The sequence below is a fragment of the Engraulis encrasicolus genome, chromosome 1 (genome assembly GCF_034702125.1).
Source record: "Engraulis encrasicolus isolate BLACKSEA-1 chromosome 1, IST_EnEncr_1.0, whole genome shotgun sequence".
Lineage (NCBI taxonomy): Eukaryota > Metazoa > Chordata > Actinopteri > Clupeiformes > Engraulidae > Engraulis > Engraulis encrasicolus.
Genome location: NC_085857.1, coordinates 9492249 through 9509934, shown reverse-complemented (window position 1 = coordinate 9509934; position 17686 = coordinate 9492249). Strand labels below are relative to the sequence as shown.

The window sequence follows — 17686 nt, the reverse complement described above, 5'->3', positions numbered from 1 at the left end:
AAAATGAGCACGGTTTGGTAGTTGTCCCAGTCAATCGATAGAGGGGAGAGCATTTCACAGCCCCCCTACACTCACTGACACGACCCTCACTCCAACCCTCCCCCTTACTGTATTAATTTACCATAATGTGTACTGTAATAATAGGCCTAGATTATCTGAACATATTCTGTTTTTAATAGCCTAAGCCTTGGTATCCACTTATTTCTTTAAACAGATGATGGCAGGCACTGACAAGGAGCTGGGCATAACAAGACCAAGTGGAGCTCACCATGTGGACATGACAAGACATCCTCACCTTGGTGGACACACTGCAAGAGGCAGAACTTTTTAAACAGAAACCAGGTCGCACATCTACTGCATTCCCTGGCTTCCTAAATGACTTGTTGGCAAACCTCGATCACAAGGCACTGTGGACGTGGATGAGCACCAAACTGAATGAATGGTGCAGTGTCCTTTGAGTTATTTGTACTGTTTGTCTAGCCAGGTAACACCCATGCTGCCTTACAGGCGACCAATGTTGGTACAGCGTCTTCAGAAAGGTGAATGCCAAAATTATTAAAATAAGTTTTACTTAATTACTTTCCTATTTTCTTGCTTTGAAATAGTTTGTTATTCTTGTTTGTTATTCTAAGTCATTGTCCTTCATTAAAATCATTTCCTTTACCAAGCTGTCTCTTCATTAGTTTTCAGGGAACACATTACAACATGTAGTTTAAAAATGTAAAAAGTATTTATTCAGAATGATATTTACTATATATACAAGTGTGCAGTTATTTACAATTATTTACAGTGGCTCTGTACTTAATCTGATAATGGAAGCATGGATAAGCCTGACTCAATGCTGCTTAGAGAGGTTTCAGCATCCTCATCCTCAACATCAAAATACACTGGAAAGTCCATGTCTGGTGACAGGTATGGTTTTTCAGGAATGTCAGGGAATTCACACACATCAAAATCTTTAAATACTTTGTGAACAATGCGTAGGATGTCCTGGCCATGTTTTATGTCAAATACAGGGAGATTCTGCATGACAAGTCATGTCATATCACAAAGACTTTCCAAAACTGAGTAAATTAGTACATTGCTGAAACCAGTGCAGAATGAGGCATTTGTGTAAAGGTGTTCACCTAGTGCAATCAGGCTATCCCTATACTCCTCCAAAAGCTGTCTGACCAGTCCCTGCTCTTCCAATGTGACATTTCTGCATTTGACAGGTGACAGGATTTGTTTGGGTATTTCAAAGTTGGGTTTTGGCACAGAGCAACAGTCAGAGTTACACTTGCATAATGAGTGGCAATAGGTGCAGCAGGAATGGCCAGGCTCCACACTGGACACGTGAGGCTCAAAATGTACACACAGGGCTTTCCTAAAGCAGCCATGTAGACTTTCTTTAAGCATCGTTTTCTCCTTCATGTTTATTGTCCGGCAGTATATATTGACTGGTGACATCTCCACTCCTTTCTCTGTCAAGTCCTTCACGAGCCAGTCGAAACAGTCCAGTGACTCACTCGAAAGTCGTCTTATGGAGAGTCTGATGTTGGGTCGATTGGGGCTGGCAATGATGTCAACTGGGTTTTGGAGTTGGAGCGGTCTCCTGACAATTTCTCTTGAGTGCAATTCCGCAGACACAGTCAATGCCAGTACCGGTGTTTCTACAAAATAAGAGAATACAAGAACAACATCACAACATGGAAATCATTTGCATTACAGTCATAGCTGTTCAGAATTGTGGCTTCAGAGCTTATGGGTTGTCAACAGTCCTATTCTCTGGTGTCTCCACTACTTCTTACCTGTCAGCCCATCCCCCCGGTTGTTGTCGTGGGTTACCTGCCCCCCCCAACCACCTCCACTCCCCCGACTACTCTGCCTGTACACTTGGGGACACCACTCCTGTCCCCTGACTTGGTGGACAGATCAACAGGCACCAGCAACAGAACTTTCTTTTCTCGAGGTGTGCATTGGCCTGTGAGATACACTCTGCCAGGACACTACGTCAGAACACTCCGCTTAGGCCTACTTTTTCATACACTGAATACATTGCATGATATTTTAACTGTACTATGAAAAGAGCAATGCCAAAGCATCAAAGCGTTACTTGATTATTGCATGTAATTTTTGTAATGTCAAAATGTCAGAAAGTTTAGAACACTGCATAATCAATGGGGTGAGAGGTGTGATATCACAGTAGCAATACCATGATTAGAAAACTGCTCTTCAAAAGATTAATGAGTTGAGTGAGTTAAAGTTTTCAGTGAAATAAAATGTCTTCGGTAGGTAAGGTTAGAATGATCTGAAAAAAGGTGTTAATATTACCCACCTGGTTTCACGATGGCTCTCAGTTCCCCAACCTCGCAAAGCTTTCCCTAAAAGCCTTCCGTCCTTTCTCAGCCTTCCTCCTGTTTGAGAAAAGAAAACCACAAGTAAAGTGTAGAGATGTTAGTCATTTGCAGTGGAAAATGATTGCCCTTCTGAAGTTAGGCCTGCTTAACAAATGTAGCAAAAACATATTTTTCTCAGGTAGGCTGATGATACTTGTGCACACAACCGAGAGCTGTGCTACTCAAGTCTGCACACTGCTGGATATGCTCCAAAAAATAAACTGTATTAATTAAAACACGCAATATTTCGATCACCCTGGATCTTAATCAGGCATATGGGTAACAGGAAGGAGCTGTGGCCTATAACTTATCAGATGACCTTATTTTACACCCGTCCAGGCAGGGCACCAAAAGGTGTCAGTCAATTAGACAGACTGGTGTCTTGACCTGTGCCTATTCATACAAAAGGCAAAACATTACATTACACTTAGGGCCTAGTTAGGGGGTAGTTAGGTTAAGCATGGACGCTCTCTCTCTGTCTCTCACCCAAGTTATATCCCCGATGAAGATCCTGGGCATGTTTTGATAAGAATACGTGAAATATAATCAGGGGGGAGTGCATGCATATGATAAGAACACGTGAAATATAATCAGGGGGAGCCCATGGGGCTATACGTCTGAATCCCGTGCAGCCCTAGCTTCTTCAACTGCAAGGAGTTTTTGGATTTGCGCACCCTACCCAAACGACTTAAGCTGTGCTACTTAAGCCTTTACTCACTGTAACATTAAATTGATATCGAAAATGAACCCATAATGTGACATTGTGACAACCACAGTAGGTACAGACATAAGGACAATGATATCAAGAAATAACACTTACCATTTATATAAGTAAGATGGACTTCATCGACAACTAGTATACGCCGATCAGGTTGGTCTTGTATACATCGGTGGCTAGCATGTCCTCCCACTTCGCGCTCAGCCAGGCCTCGGGACTGCCAAACAGAATCTTATAACGGCATCATCTCTCAATCGCCGTTTCATCGTCTTGACCCAGCTGTGTTGCAGATATTCCTAGGTCGACTGCGTCCTTTATTTGGTCCTACACCAATGCTATTAATGGCGAAACCACAGCAACGACCGGGGTCTCGCTAACCCCCATTACCTTAGTAACCAACGGAGCGAGTTGGTAAATCAGACTTTTACCAAATCCAGTCGGTAGTAAGGCTAACACATCTTCCTTTCCGCTGACAAACGACTCTAACGCTAATGGCTGTTCGTTTTTCAAAGCGAAATTACGTTCCAAACTATTCAAAACACTGTCCAGAGCTTCTCCGAAAGATTGCTTCGCTTCGGCTGCCGCCATGATGGATTCGCGAAAAAACTACTAGCAACTAACTTCCGTTTGTCGAGTAGTACGCGTCATCGTCTTTCGTGCCTCCTCGCTCTGTGATTGGCCCCCGTTTCGATGTAAAGATTTCTGCCTTGGTCCCTGTAGCAACCCAATGTAAGTAGGCTGCCGGATGTGAGTGCCCGGATATCCGCCCGAGTATTTACGTCTATTTTACCTCAGCTACTCGATTCCGGTCGTGTATTTACGACAGTTTAACCTCAGCTACTTGATTTCGGTCGGATTTGAGTCTGACTGAAGATGGAGGAAGGGACATAGAATAGCCCCGGTGACCAATAACATCAATATAATAATAATTATAATAATTAAAAAAATGAAATCATAACTTAAAACCGAATTGATTTGGGTGTGAAAATTAAACTGTCTCAACCGGGCACCCAAAGGGAATCCATCAAAAGATAACGGCGTCACAGACACTGGAATAGCCCGTTTCGGAAGAGTTTACCCAGTCTAAATGTAGCTAGCACTCGGGAAGTTTCTGGTTTTTACTCCTTACATTAGGCTAGTGAAACATAACATCAGGATATCCTACAAGTTAAAAGAATATCTGGGCATAGCCTTCTCTCTTAGTTAGAAAACAGCAGCTATGCCGCATATTGTGTAGTTATTAGCCTATTTGGTGGTGCAAAAACAATACGCGAAACCATGCCGCATATTGTGCCATTATTATTGGTGATGCCGAAACAACAAAGCCAGATTGGTGACTAGAGCCTGCCTAGTACATTTAAACATAGCCTACTCATTTTATTGTGCCGTACTGTACATTTAAAAGTGTCAGTGCAGAATTAAACTGGGCGCGGAATATAAATATTGGAGCCATTCTCCCTCCGTGTCTAGATACAGTCAGAGGCGCGCGCGCACGCTCTTATTTCTGTATTATATGAAAATATCCTAAAACGGTCACAACATCAGAGGACCTTCGTGGTGGAGGATACTTGCGGCGGGGGCCGAGACCGAGTTGTTACGGGACACTCTTAATATTAGCCTATTGAAGGGACAGACCATGCTCGATACTTTACCCGGTCTAAATGTAGGCCTATCACTCGAAAAGTTATGCCGCATATTTGTGCAGATTCTTTGGTGATGCCAACAACACGTGAAACTAGGCACATTGGAGACTAGAGCCTATCATTTAGACATAGCCTATTCATTCAAACTTAAAAGTGTCAGCACAGAATCAAACGGGACGCTGAAATATTGGAGCCAGTAACTTCGTGTCCGGTGGATATTGTGAGCTGTGTAGCCTACGCGCGCACAATTAATTTCTCTCCTATCTCTTTGCTCATCAAGCCTCCGATCTCCAAAAACACACGGGCACTCAGGATAACTGTTTCACGAGCTGTTTAAATAATGTGATGCACGTTCTTCATGACATGGCATGGTTTGGCCACCCTAAATTCAACATAACTGCATTCGCACATCTCGTTAAAACATCCATGATGGAATGGTCACTCTTAATGTGCAAGTATTAGATATGAAAAAAAAAAATATCCTAAAACGGTCACAACACCAGAGGACCCGTGGTGGTGTGGTGGATATTTGCGGCGGGGCCCGAGGCCGAGTTGTTACGGTAGGCTACACTCATATTATAGAAGGGACAGTCAGGCGACACAGCGCGACTCACATCGGGTAGCTGTGGTACCGCAAAGCATTCCTGATAGTGGAAATGAATGCAAATGCGTGCAAATACTTGGGCGGATATCCGTGCACTCACATCCGGCAGCCTACTTACATTGGGTTGCTACAATCCCCAGGCTGTCCTAGCCTGGGAGTACCCATGCTGCCTTGCGCATTCTTTTCGAATTGCTGGACAGCCTGGGGACCAAGGCAGAAATCTTTACATCGAAACGGGGGCCAATCACAGAGCGAGGAGGCACGAAAGACGATGACGCGTACTACTCGACAAACGGAAGTTAGTTGCTAGTAGTTTTTTCGCGAATCCATCATGGCGGCAGCCGAAGCGAAGCAATCTTTCGGAGAAGCTCTGGACAGTGTTTTGAATAGTTTGGAACGTAATTTCGCTTTGAAAAACGAACAGCCATTAGCGTTAGAGTCGTTTGTCAGCGGAAAGGAAGATGTGTTAGCCTTACTACCGACTGGATTTGGTAAAAGTCTGATTTACCAACTCGCTCCGTTGGTTACTAAGGTAATGGGGGTTAGCGAGACCCCGGTCGTTGCTGTGGTTTCGCCATTAATAGCATTGGTGTAGGACCAAATAAAGGACGCAGTCGACCTAGGAATATCTGCAACACAGCTGGGTCAAGACGATGAAACGGCGATTGAGAGATGATGCCGTTATAAGATTCTGTTTGGCAGTCCCGAGGCCTGGCTGAGCGCGAAGTGGGAGGACATGCTAGCCACCGATGTATACAAGACCAACCTGATCGGCGTATACTAGTTGTCGATGAAGTCCATCTTACTTATATAAATGGTAAGTGTTATTTCTTGATATCATTGTCCTTATGTCTGTACCTACTGTGGTTGTCACAATGTCACATTATGGGTTCATTTTCGATATCAATTTAATGTTACAGTGAGTAAAGGCTTAAGTAGCACAGCTTCAGTCGTTTGGGTAGGGTGCGCAAATCCAAAAACTCCTTGCAGTTGAAGAAGCTAGGGCTGCACGGGATTCAGACGTATAGCCCCATGGGCTCCCCCTGATTATATTTCACGTGTTCTTATCATATGCATGCACTCCCCCCTGATTATATTTCACGTATTCTTATCAAAACATGCCCAGGATCTTCATCGGGGATATAACTTGGGTGAGAGACAGAGAGAGAGCGTCCATGCTTAACCTAACTACCCCCTAACTAGGCCCTAAGTGTAATGTAATGTTTTGCCTTTTGTATGAATAGGCACAGGTCAAGACACCAGTCTGTCTAATTGACTGACACCTTTTGGTGCCCTGCCTGGACGGGTGTAAAATAAGGTCATCTGATAAGTTATAGGCCACAGCTCCTTCCTGTTACCCATATGCCTGATTAAGATCCAGGGTGATCGAAATATTGCGTGTTTTAATTAATACAGTTTATTTTTTGGAGCATATCCAGCAGTGTGCAGACTTGAGTAGCACAGCTCTCGGTTGTGTGCACAAGTATCATCAGCCTACCTGAGAAAAATATGTTTTTGCTACATTTGTTAAGCAGGCCTAACTTCAGAAGGGCAATCATTTTCCACTGCAAATGACTAACATCTCTACACTTTACTTGTGGTTTTCTTTTCTCAAACAGGAGGAAGGCTGAGAAAGGACGGAAGGCTTTTAGGGAAAGCTTTGTGAGGTTGGGGAACTGAGAGTCATCGTGAAACCAGGTGGGTAATATTAACACCTTTTTTCAGATCATTCTAACGTTACCTACCGAAGACATTTTATTTCACTGAAAACTTTAACTCACTCAACTCATTAATCTTTTGAAGAGCAGTTTTCTAATCATGGTATTGCTACTGTGATATCACACCTCTCACCCCATTGATTATGCAGTGTTCTAAACTTTCTGACATTTTGACATTACAAAAATTACATGCAATAATCAAGTAACGCTTTGATGCTTTGGCATTGCTCTTTTCATAGTACAGTTAAAATATCATGCAATGTATTCAGTGTATGAAAAAGTAGGCCTAAGCGGAGTGTTCTGACGTAGTGTCCTGGCAGAGTGTATCTCACAGGCCAATGCACACCTCGAGAAAAGAAAGTTCTGTTGCTGGTGCCTGTTGATCTGTCCACCAAGTCAGGGGACAGGAGTGTTGTCCCCAAGTGTACAGGCAGAGTAGTCGGGGGAGTGGAGGTGGTTGGGGGGTGGCAGGTAACCCACGACAACAACCGGGGGGATGGGCTGACAGGTAAGAAGTAGTGGAGACACCAGAGAATAGGACTGTTGACAACCCATAAGCTCTGAAGCCACAATTCTGAACAGCTATGACTGTAATGCAAATGATTTCCATGTTGTGATGTTGTTCTTGTATTCTCTTATTTTGTAGAAACACCGGTACTGGCATTGACTGTGTCTGCGGAATTGCACTCAAGAGAAATTGTCAGGAGACCGCTCCAACTCCAAAACCCAGTTGACATCATTGCCAGCCCCAATCGACCCAACATCAGACTCTCCATAAGACGACTTTCGAGTGAGTCACTGGACTGTTTCGACTGGCTCGTGAAGGACTTGACAGAGAAAGGAGTGGAGATGTCACCAGTCAATATATACTGCCGGACAATAAACATGAAGGAGAAAACGATGCTTAAAGAAAGTCTACATGGCTGCTTTAGGAAAGCCCTGTGTGTACATTTTGAGCCTCACGTGTCCAGTGTGGAGCCTGGCCATTCCTGCTGCACCTATTGCCACTCATTATGCAAGTGTAACTCTGACTGTTGCTCTGTGCCAAAACCCAACTTTGAAATACCCAAACAAATCCTGTCACCTGTCAAATGCAGAAATGTCACATTGGAAGAGCAGGGACTGGTCAGACAGCTTTTGGAGGAGTATAGGGATAGCCTGATTGCACTAGGTGAACACCTTTACACAAATGCCTCATTCTGCACTGGTTTCAGCAATGTACTAATTTACTCAGTTTTGGAAAGTCTTTGTGATATGACATGACTTGTCATGCAGAATCTCCCTGTATTTGACATAAAACATGGCCAGGACATCCTACGCATTGTTCACAAAGTATTTAAAGATTTTGATGTGTGTGAATTCCCTGACATTCCTGAAAAACCATACCTGTCACCAGACATGGACTTTCCAGTGTATTTTGATGTTGAGGATGAGGATGCTGAAACCTCTCTAAGCAGCATTGAGTCAGGCTTATCCATGCTTCCATTATCAGATTAAGTACAGAGCCACTGTAAATAATTGTAAATAACTGCACACTTGTATATATAGTAAATATCATTCTGAATAAATACTTTTTACATTTTTAAACTACATGTTGTAATGTGTTCCCTGAAAACTAATGAAGAGACAGCTTGGTAAAGGAAATGATTTTAATGAAGGACAATGACTTAGAATAACAAACAAGAATAACAAACTATTTCAAAGCAAGAAAATAGGAAAGTAATTAAGTAAAACTTATTTTAATAATTTTGGCATTCACCTTTTTGAAGACGCTGTACGAACATTGACGGTCGCCTGTAAGGCAGCATGGGTGTTACCTGGCTAGACAAACAGTACAAATAACTCAAAGGACACTGCACCATTCATTCAGTTTGCTGCTCATCCACGTCCACAGTGCCTTGTGATCGAGCTTTGCCAACAAGTCATTTCGGAAGCCAGGGAATGCAGTAGATGTGCGACCTGGTTTCTGTTTAAAAAGTTCTGCCTCTTGCAGTGTGTCCACCAAGGTGAGGATGTCTTGTCATGTCCACATGGTGAGCTCCACTTGGTCTTGTTATGCCCAGCTCCTTGTCAGTGCCTGCCATCATCTGTTTAAAGAAATAAGTGGATACCAAGGCTTAGGCTATTAAAAACAGAATATGTTCAGATAATCTAGGCCCATTATTACAGTACACATTATGGTAAATTAATACAGTAAAGGGGAGGGTTGGAGTGAGGCTCGTGTCAGTGAGTGTAGGGGGGCTGTGAAATGCTCTCCCCTCTATCGATTGACTGGGACAACTACCAAACCGTGCTCATTTTCTGGACTTTTTAAATGACTAGTTAATGGCAGATCAGTAAGAAAACCTAAACAAGAACTGTTTTCTATGAAGAGATTATAATGTAATAGTGAGCGAGCATTGAATTTAAGGAGCTGGAGCTACCAGTTGGAGCGATTGAACAGAGTAAACTGGATACCTGAGTTGGCACTTGGAGTCGGTGGGTTTGGCAATGTCTTTTTCAAATCCCTCGGTGTCGTTGGCTCGCGTGGCCTTTTGGAGACGTTGCCGTCTTTGAATTCTTCCTCCCATTGCCTGAATATTAGGTGAATCCTTTCCGAGCCTGTTTATGACTGAGGCGCAACGCGAACAACATCTCCTTGACTGTCCCGGCACGGAGGATACAATCAAGCGTAGGAACGCCAGCCTGTTCGAAATAGTTGTTTCTTTTTTCACTGCGAACATGTCAGTTGAATGTCCATATGTAGATGGTGGTCCTTCTCATTTGTCTTGCACAAACGGCAAAAATCGTCTGGCGCCATTGTTGATTTCTAGACTGTTTTAGCTTCTTCAATTTCTGTGGCTTCTTGCAGATAATTTCCTCGTCGCGATATACACACGTCATCGCGCGCAAGGCAGCATGGGTTCTCTCTGGCGAGTGATGGACACTCGTGCCGTCCAATCAACGGCTACGGAAACCACACCTCCCTACGAGATAATGTACAGTTGGTCCCCAGACTCGATCACACTTGTGATTGAGTATGGCGTTTGCCGCCAGACTAAGGCTGTCCAGCAATTCGAAAAGAATGCGCAAGGCAGCATGGGTACTCCCAGGCTACCTTGAACCCCAAAGACAAACTCAATCGACCAATAGCATGTTTCAATCATGTGATCTGGCCCTAGTGACATTTGTGCTAAACAAGGATGGATTAGACCACCAGCATATCGGGCCCATGCCCAGAAGTCAAGGGCCCAGAAGCCCAAGCTTCTATAGTGCTACTTCCATTCTATTAGAGCCTTTTGAATTACATCTTTATCTGTTGTCTGGCTCAGGGGCTCATATAATCCCTGGCGCTGAACTACCACACATCTCATTTAGGAGGATTCGGTCAGTGTCACTGAGAGACCAACTCATGCATACCTCTGACAGCAAAATATGCTTGGCCAGGATCCAGGCCAGATGTTGGCTAGTGTTTGGGCAGGATCAGCAGAACGGGTCTGGCCCAGTGTCTTGTTTACAACTGCCCAGCACTGGGCCGGATTGTGATTATGGAGAACGGATCAGGGCCATAACTGATCTAGATATAGCCTACCAAAACATGTGGCGAAGATTCGGCCCGGATCTGTGCCTGGTTCATATTACATAGCCTATTTGGGGCTCATGTAGGGTCGGGTAGGGAGGTGGTGAAATGGAGGAAAAAGTGGTCTGAAACATGCATTGGTGTTACCTTGATGTTGTCCGCTTGGCAGTCCTTAGTCATGATCAGGTCGAGCTGGTTACCACTCTTGTGTGTCGGGGGGCAGCTGGCTAGTTGAATGTCAAATGAGTTCATCAGGGCCTTGAAGTCTGTGGCGTACGGCTTCTGTATGTTGAAGTCGCCGAGGACAAGTAGGGGGCCGCCTAGGTCCGTGATGGAGGAGATCAGCGTATCCAATTCGTCAATAAAGTCGCCCAGTGTTCCTGGGGGACGGTAGATCACAAGTACAGACACCTTGATTGGGGCTGTGACTTTGATTGCATGGTATTCCAGGCAGCTGTAGTTGTTGGCAGGCAGCAGGGGGGCATAGCTCCAATGCTTGTTGATAAGGATCCCTGTTCCGCCTCCTCTTTTCTTCAGCCGACTGGTGTGTGAAAATGAGTAGTTAGCTGAGAGTGCTGCTGGAGTGGCTGTGTTTTCAGGCTTCAACCAGGTTTCTGTTAGTGCCAACAGGTCAACAGAGAGACTACTAGCATAAGCAGAGATAAAGTCTGCTTTGTTGACAGCTGACTGGCAGTTCCAGAGACCAACAGTGAAGGAGGTGATTGAAGTTGTGTTCGGTTGTAGTGGCTGAAGGTTGGCCAGGTTTCTGCGTTGGTTGGAGGGTTTGAAAGGCCTGCGCCTTCTGCAGATTACTGGGATTCTCTGGAAACACATTGTCGATGTAGGTCAGCAGTGAGATAAAAATGTGCCTTACGTGTCGTTGCTTCGGTGGAGTTGCACAGGTAGAGTTGCTTGTCTTGTCACTCGTCGGTCTTAGAGTTGCACAGGTAGAGTTGCTTGTCTTGTCACTCGTCGGTCTTAGAGTTGCACAGGTAGAGTTGCTTGTCTTGTCACTCGTCGGTCTTAGAGTTGCACAGGTAGAGTTGCTTGTCTTGTCACTCGTCGGTCTTAGAGTTGCACAGGTAGAGTTGCTTGTCTTGTCACTCGTCGGTCTTAGAGTTGCACAGGTAGAGTTGCTTGTCTTGTCACTCGTCGGTCTTAGAGTTGCACAGGTAGAGTTGCTTGTCTTGTCACTCGTCGGTCTTAGAGTTGCACAGGTAGAGTTGCTTGTCTTGTCACTCGTCGGTCTTAGAGTTGCACAGGTAGAGTTGCTTGTCTTGTCACTCGTCGGTCTTAGCACGAGGAGGGCTGCCGCTGCCCAGCTGCCGCTGGAAGCGCACTTACTTTCCTAATATGGGCGTATGTGCCACTCAATGAGCACTGCCCCCAGCAATTAGAAAAACAATACCTAGTTTCTGTGGGTGTGGCCCTGATAATTGCTCACCTGACGCCTTATCTGGCCCTAATCTGTTTACTATCTGCATGAGACTCATTTGGCCCTGCTCCGTATTCTGGATTCATATTTAGGCGACCACAAATACGTTCAAACAAATGAGGTGCTCACAACGTATGCATTTTAATATTCTTTATTGTTTCAATAGCATCCATGTCAGTAGGCAATCCCTCGGGTTGACTCTTCACACTCCTGTAAGACATTAAACACACAAAGCAGACACGAAGAAACACTACAATTAATATTCAATTGTCTGTGCAGTCACAAATGACTGACGTGATTCTGCATTAACTGACAAATAGAGTGGCCAAACACACACACGACTTGATGTAACCTACACCAGATTATTTACAATGAACTTTGAGGACACCTAATTCAGGTTGTATATCACAAAGCAGTTATTGAAATCACAATATCATTCACACCGTTCACTACTACCAGATGCACCATTATGGACATGCTATTAATGCTAATATTTCTATTAATGTGAATATTGCTATTAATGTTATTAATGCTACCTAACCCTAATCATGGACTTGAATCTACTGTAGGAGCAGTATGGCTGGCTCTGCTTGACAAAGCACATTGATGGGATAAGCAAAGTGTCCCATGCAGTATCTCAGTATGTAGGAATGGAATAGAATAAAAGGCTGTTGCTGCCATTATGACAAATTTGGGAATGCGTGACAGAAGGCATGAGTGTAAGTTTGTTTATCTATGTGTATGTCATGTCTCATCTGTATTTGTGTATAGCCATCTCTGGTGTCATTATGTATGTATGTATGTATGTATGTATGTATGTGTGTATGTATGTATATGTGTGAGTGTATGTCTGTGATGTTGAAGAAGGTAGGCCTACTTGGGGGTGGAAGTGTGTGTGTGTGTGTGTGTGTGTGTGTGTGTGTGTGTGTGTGTGTGTGTGTGTGTGTGTGTGTGTGTGTGTGTGTGTGTGTGTGTGTGTGTGTGTGTGTACAGTAACAAGATGGAAGATAGAAGATTCGGTACAAGATAGGCTAGAAGAACATGGCTGCTTGCACACACACACACACACACACACACACTAACAATAGATTAGATGAGAGCTGCGTGTGTCTGTAATATGCTTACTATAAAGACCTGTTGTATGGAAAGATAATTCAGTTCTGATCATGCGAATCAATGGCCTGCACACGGCATCGAGGATAGATGAAATGATGAATTCCGGAGCTCTGTAAACCAGGGATGCAGGAAGTGGGGTGCTCCGGGTGCGATGTAAAAGAAAAAATGGTAAAATCTAGCCACTTGTTTAGGCTAAAAACATATGAAGAAGTTAGTCAGATGGGATTCTCCATTCCAAAATTGATTAGAATGCAGGAAATTGCATCTAAAAACCACATTTTTTTTGTGGGAGAGGACACCCAGACCCTCCGCCCATCATAGCACCCCCTGGTCAAAATGACTTCCTGTGTCCCTGCTGTAAACATGTTTTATTTACTATGGCAATTATTATATTTGGCAAATAAATGTAGGCTATTGGATATTGGAAATGGACACCAGACTCTCAGACTATTCTTCAAAAAGAAGTTAAGTGGCAGCATAATGTAAAAACATGAACAGAGTAGCCTGTCACTTAACCTTTTGGTACAGCACTGTTCGGTTCGGTACAAATACAATACAGTGTACCTTTACAGGCCTAGTACTGATGCCTCCTCTCCTTCACAAGGACACAAGGACCAGCCCCTCTCCTGCTGCCTCTTCTCCTGTTAGGTACATGCATATCTTCGTGATTGGGATGATCTTACTGAACAATACTGAAGTTAAAGTAAGAGGGCTTTTGTTAATATTTTTGTTACAGACATTACAAAGGCTGTAAGGTTTTAATGACCTGCAATCCACAGCAGGATTTCAGCAACCTGCTCCCTTCCTCCTTTTGCTTCTCCTCTCCTTCACCTCTACTCCTTCTACCCTCATCCTCTCTTCCTCCTCCCTCCTGCCTCGGTGTAGCACCAAATTCTTTGGCTTTTTTTGTTTTTTTTTCCAGAGACCATGATGACATCTACAAGAATATTTTGCAATACTTAACCCCTTAGAGCAGTGTTTCCCAACCAGGGGTACGTGTACCACTAGGGGTACGCGAGCATACTGCAGGGGGTACTTGGGAAAATTTTATTTGAACAAATACATGGAGCAAAGTCACACTGGAATAGAAAAAACAATGTAAAATATGAGTTAGGGGGTACTCATGGTACAATGAAATGGCTTGGGGGGTACATGAGACACAAAAGGTTGGGAATCACTGCCTTAGAGGCTCTTTTGACTCTCTCTTTTGATGTGTCATAGGAAAATAAAACAATTGTTCAAATAATGTTACAAGCACCAAAATTGATACAAATACTCCTTAGACTTAACTAATTTGATAGAGCATGCCTGTCACTTGAAATTCAAGATGGCCGCCCATTTTCCAAGATGGCTGCCAGAAAGTCCTGTGGGAATACTGCAGGAGATACTAGAGCAATTGTTCAAATAGTGATGTGAGTACCAAACGTGTTACAAATACTCTTCAGACACAACTCTATTGTTAAGGTGTATGGACCATTTGAAATTCAAGATGGCCACCCATTCACCTACTGCAGAAGTTCCATCACTGAAAAACGTTTAAATTGTGATAGAATCACCAAACTCGGCACAAATACTCCTTAGACATTATCCTTTTGAAAAAAATAGCCTACTTTAAACATGACAAGGCCATGTATAATCCAAGATGGCTAAAATTGCTTCTTATTAATGGAGACATTTTCAAAATCTCTGATTTGAGGACATTTGAGAGATTACCATAATCCCTTTGATGAATTTAGATGATCTTGTTGTCTAAAAGTATAGGGATTTTAAAATATCCCAATACTCACACAGGCAGCTATAGCCACCTGCAAGTCAGAAGATCAGATCATACCTTTCATGGTATTATGAATGCCATCCCTATTTTGTTAGCTGTAGGGAAATGTGCAATGGGTGGAAGGGCCGTCCATTTTCCATGTTGGAAAATGAGCAGCCATCTTGTATTTCAATTGACCGACATCTTTTTGTCATGTCATGGAGTATTTGTACCAAGTTTGATGCTTGTATCACTATTTTATCAAATGTTTCAGTCACCTTACACATATGTATGGTGGCCACCTAGGAAAATGGGCGGCCATCTTGGATTTCAAGTGGCCTGCATGCCTTTTCAACAGATGTGTGTCTAAGGAGTATCTATGACAATTTAGGTGCTTGTATGACCATTTGAACAGTTGTTTCAGTTGCTAATTCATATGTGTATGGCGGCCATCTTGGAAAATGGGCAGCCATCTTGAATTTGAAGTGGCCCGCGTACTTTTTGAAAATAGTAATGTCTAAGGAGTACCTGTACCGATTTTGGCGCTTGTATCACAAACTGAAGTATCGGGTCTTAAAAAGGGTCTAAGCCTCCTAGCTAACAGAAAATCAGTAGATTCAATACGACTAGTGTTCTTCTACCTAATGTTAACACTAGGGGGGAATCTAGATCTCTAAGCAGCATCACAAGAGCCTTCAAGAAGGCCAAAAGGTGTTTTTTTTTTTGTCCCGCCCTCTTCAAATCAAACCGTGATTGGTCAATTTCCCCATCACTCTCCAAACCAAAACACATAGCCAGAGCCAGCTTGGCCTTCGTGAAGTCCTGACCAATTAATGAGCCAGTTAATCTTGCTTCAATAGAGATAGACAATTCTGATTGGATAGTATGGTTCAGTACAGTAGGCCTAACCCTTTCATTGCTGATGTGAATTTGACAGTAAACTTAACTTTGGAACATAGATTAGTGAAAATGACTGTAATAAATGTATTGTATTGCTTGTAATGTATAGCTTAGCAACTGTCAGCCAAACCCATTCAAACTCTACAGGACATTAGCGAAACCTGTTTTAGGAGCTAGCTGCCACACTGCAAATGAACAAAGAGGCTTCTTTGCTACTACCACACTACAAACTTGTATCATTTTCAGGATGGCCTTTTCTGGATATTTTTAATTGATTTTTTGAGAGTTGTACTACTGAAATAAAACACAGTTTCTCTTCTCCCTGTCAAGTAAACTCCAGTGATTTCCTGCCAAGTCAACCGCATCTTGTTTTTCCTTTTCCTTATTCAAACCTCCGCGGTAGGGCAGAAGAATAGAACACTTCTGACCTATCAGGGCCAAGTACTCACTGAACTGCTGCAAGCACATTGACCAATCACAGTGCAAGAGCTAGTGTCGGCTCACGGACATTTCAGCCTGGGAGAACCATGGGAGAACCATGCGTGTACCGTAGCCAGGGGTTGTTTTATCGCTGCACAGGGGGGCGTGGTGGCTACTTTTCTGTGCTGCACCTCCGTAGAGGTGCTACTATGAATCCCCCTAAAAGGGCGGGTTATACTTCCTGGCAGTGCCACGGAGTGAGCTTGTCGCAGCCATGATGCAGTTAATTTTGATTTATGCACTGTTTTGAAGCGTGGTCTGCGCAATGTCATTCCACGCTCAAACTGCCTTCAATACAAAGAGTAACCTAGATCTGTCGGTTGTTTTTTTAGCTTCACAGACTCGACGACAATGAAAATGAAACATTAAATCTTTATGTCATGTGCATTTTTGATCGCACTGGCAGCCACCGCGGTAGTTTGGAACAAAGAAGTGGCTCATTTGTCGAGGATAGGTCGCACGAAGCGGAATGTTTCCTCGACCTCGGAAACACTGTTCAAATAACTCAACATGATCTCCAAAAATTCTGTGCTCCTGGACACGGATGTTAAGGACACGAAATCTGTGTCCAGGAGCACGGATTTTGCCAAAATTCTGTGCTCCTGGACACGGAATTGTTTTCCGTGCTCCTGGACACAGAATTGTTTTCTGTGATTGACACACAGAAGTGCTCTCTCTATACTCCCACAGCTCTATGTTTCCACAGTCTTTGACCTCAGTCAAATATTTTTTCTCCAAAAAAACATTTCTTACTGACAGGTTAGGGTTAGGGATTGTTTTGGTCTGGGCACAGCTAGTATTCTTTCATTCATTATATGAATTTAATAGCCTATCAACCAACTGGAAAAGGTATTTCTCAAAAATATGTCTTTAATGACAGGTTAAGGTTAGGGAATGTTTTGGTCAGGGTACAACTTAAATTGCTATAGCATTATTTTGCTTAGGATTAGCATTTGGTATGTATTTTCTAATGATAGAATTAACACAGTACTGTGGGAATATAGAAAGCAGTTCCATGTGCCCATCACGGAAAACAATTCCGTGTCCAGGAGCACGGAATTTTGGCAAAATCCGTGCTCCTGGACACGGATTTTGTGTCCTTAACATCCGTGTCTAGCAACACGGAATTTTTGGAGATCAGGCTGAATAACTACAGCGTCGTAACTTGCAAGCGCACGTGTTGTCTTTAGTTCGTGTAAATAAGTGAAACGACAAAAGCACGGGCAACTTATTGAATGAAGAGCTCACACAGTCCGTAGCCCGACGAAGGTTAGAACAAGGAAGTAGCTTGTTCTCGACTCGAGGACACAGCAGGCTGGTCGAGAGGACCAATCAGAGACCTATTTTGTCTCCTTCCCGCCCTTCACTCCGTCGCTGTTTGC

General features: G+C 43.5%; 1 long non-coding RNA gene across 1 annotated transcript; it reads right to left on the bottom strand.

The window, feature by feature from the left end:
• Positions 1-708: 708 nt before the first annotated feature.
• On the bottom strand, positions 709-3576 carry LOC134447755 (uncharacterized). The gene is made up of 2 exons (XR_010034630.1): positions 2318-3576; positions 709-1652 (listed from the first exon to the last, which is right to left on the bottom strand). It is a non-coding gene; the product is annotated as an uncharacterized LOC134447755 (long non-coding RNA).
• Positions 3577-17686: the final 14110 nt, after the last annotated feature.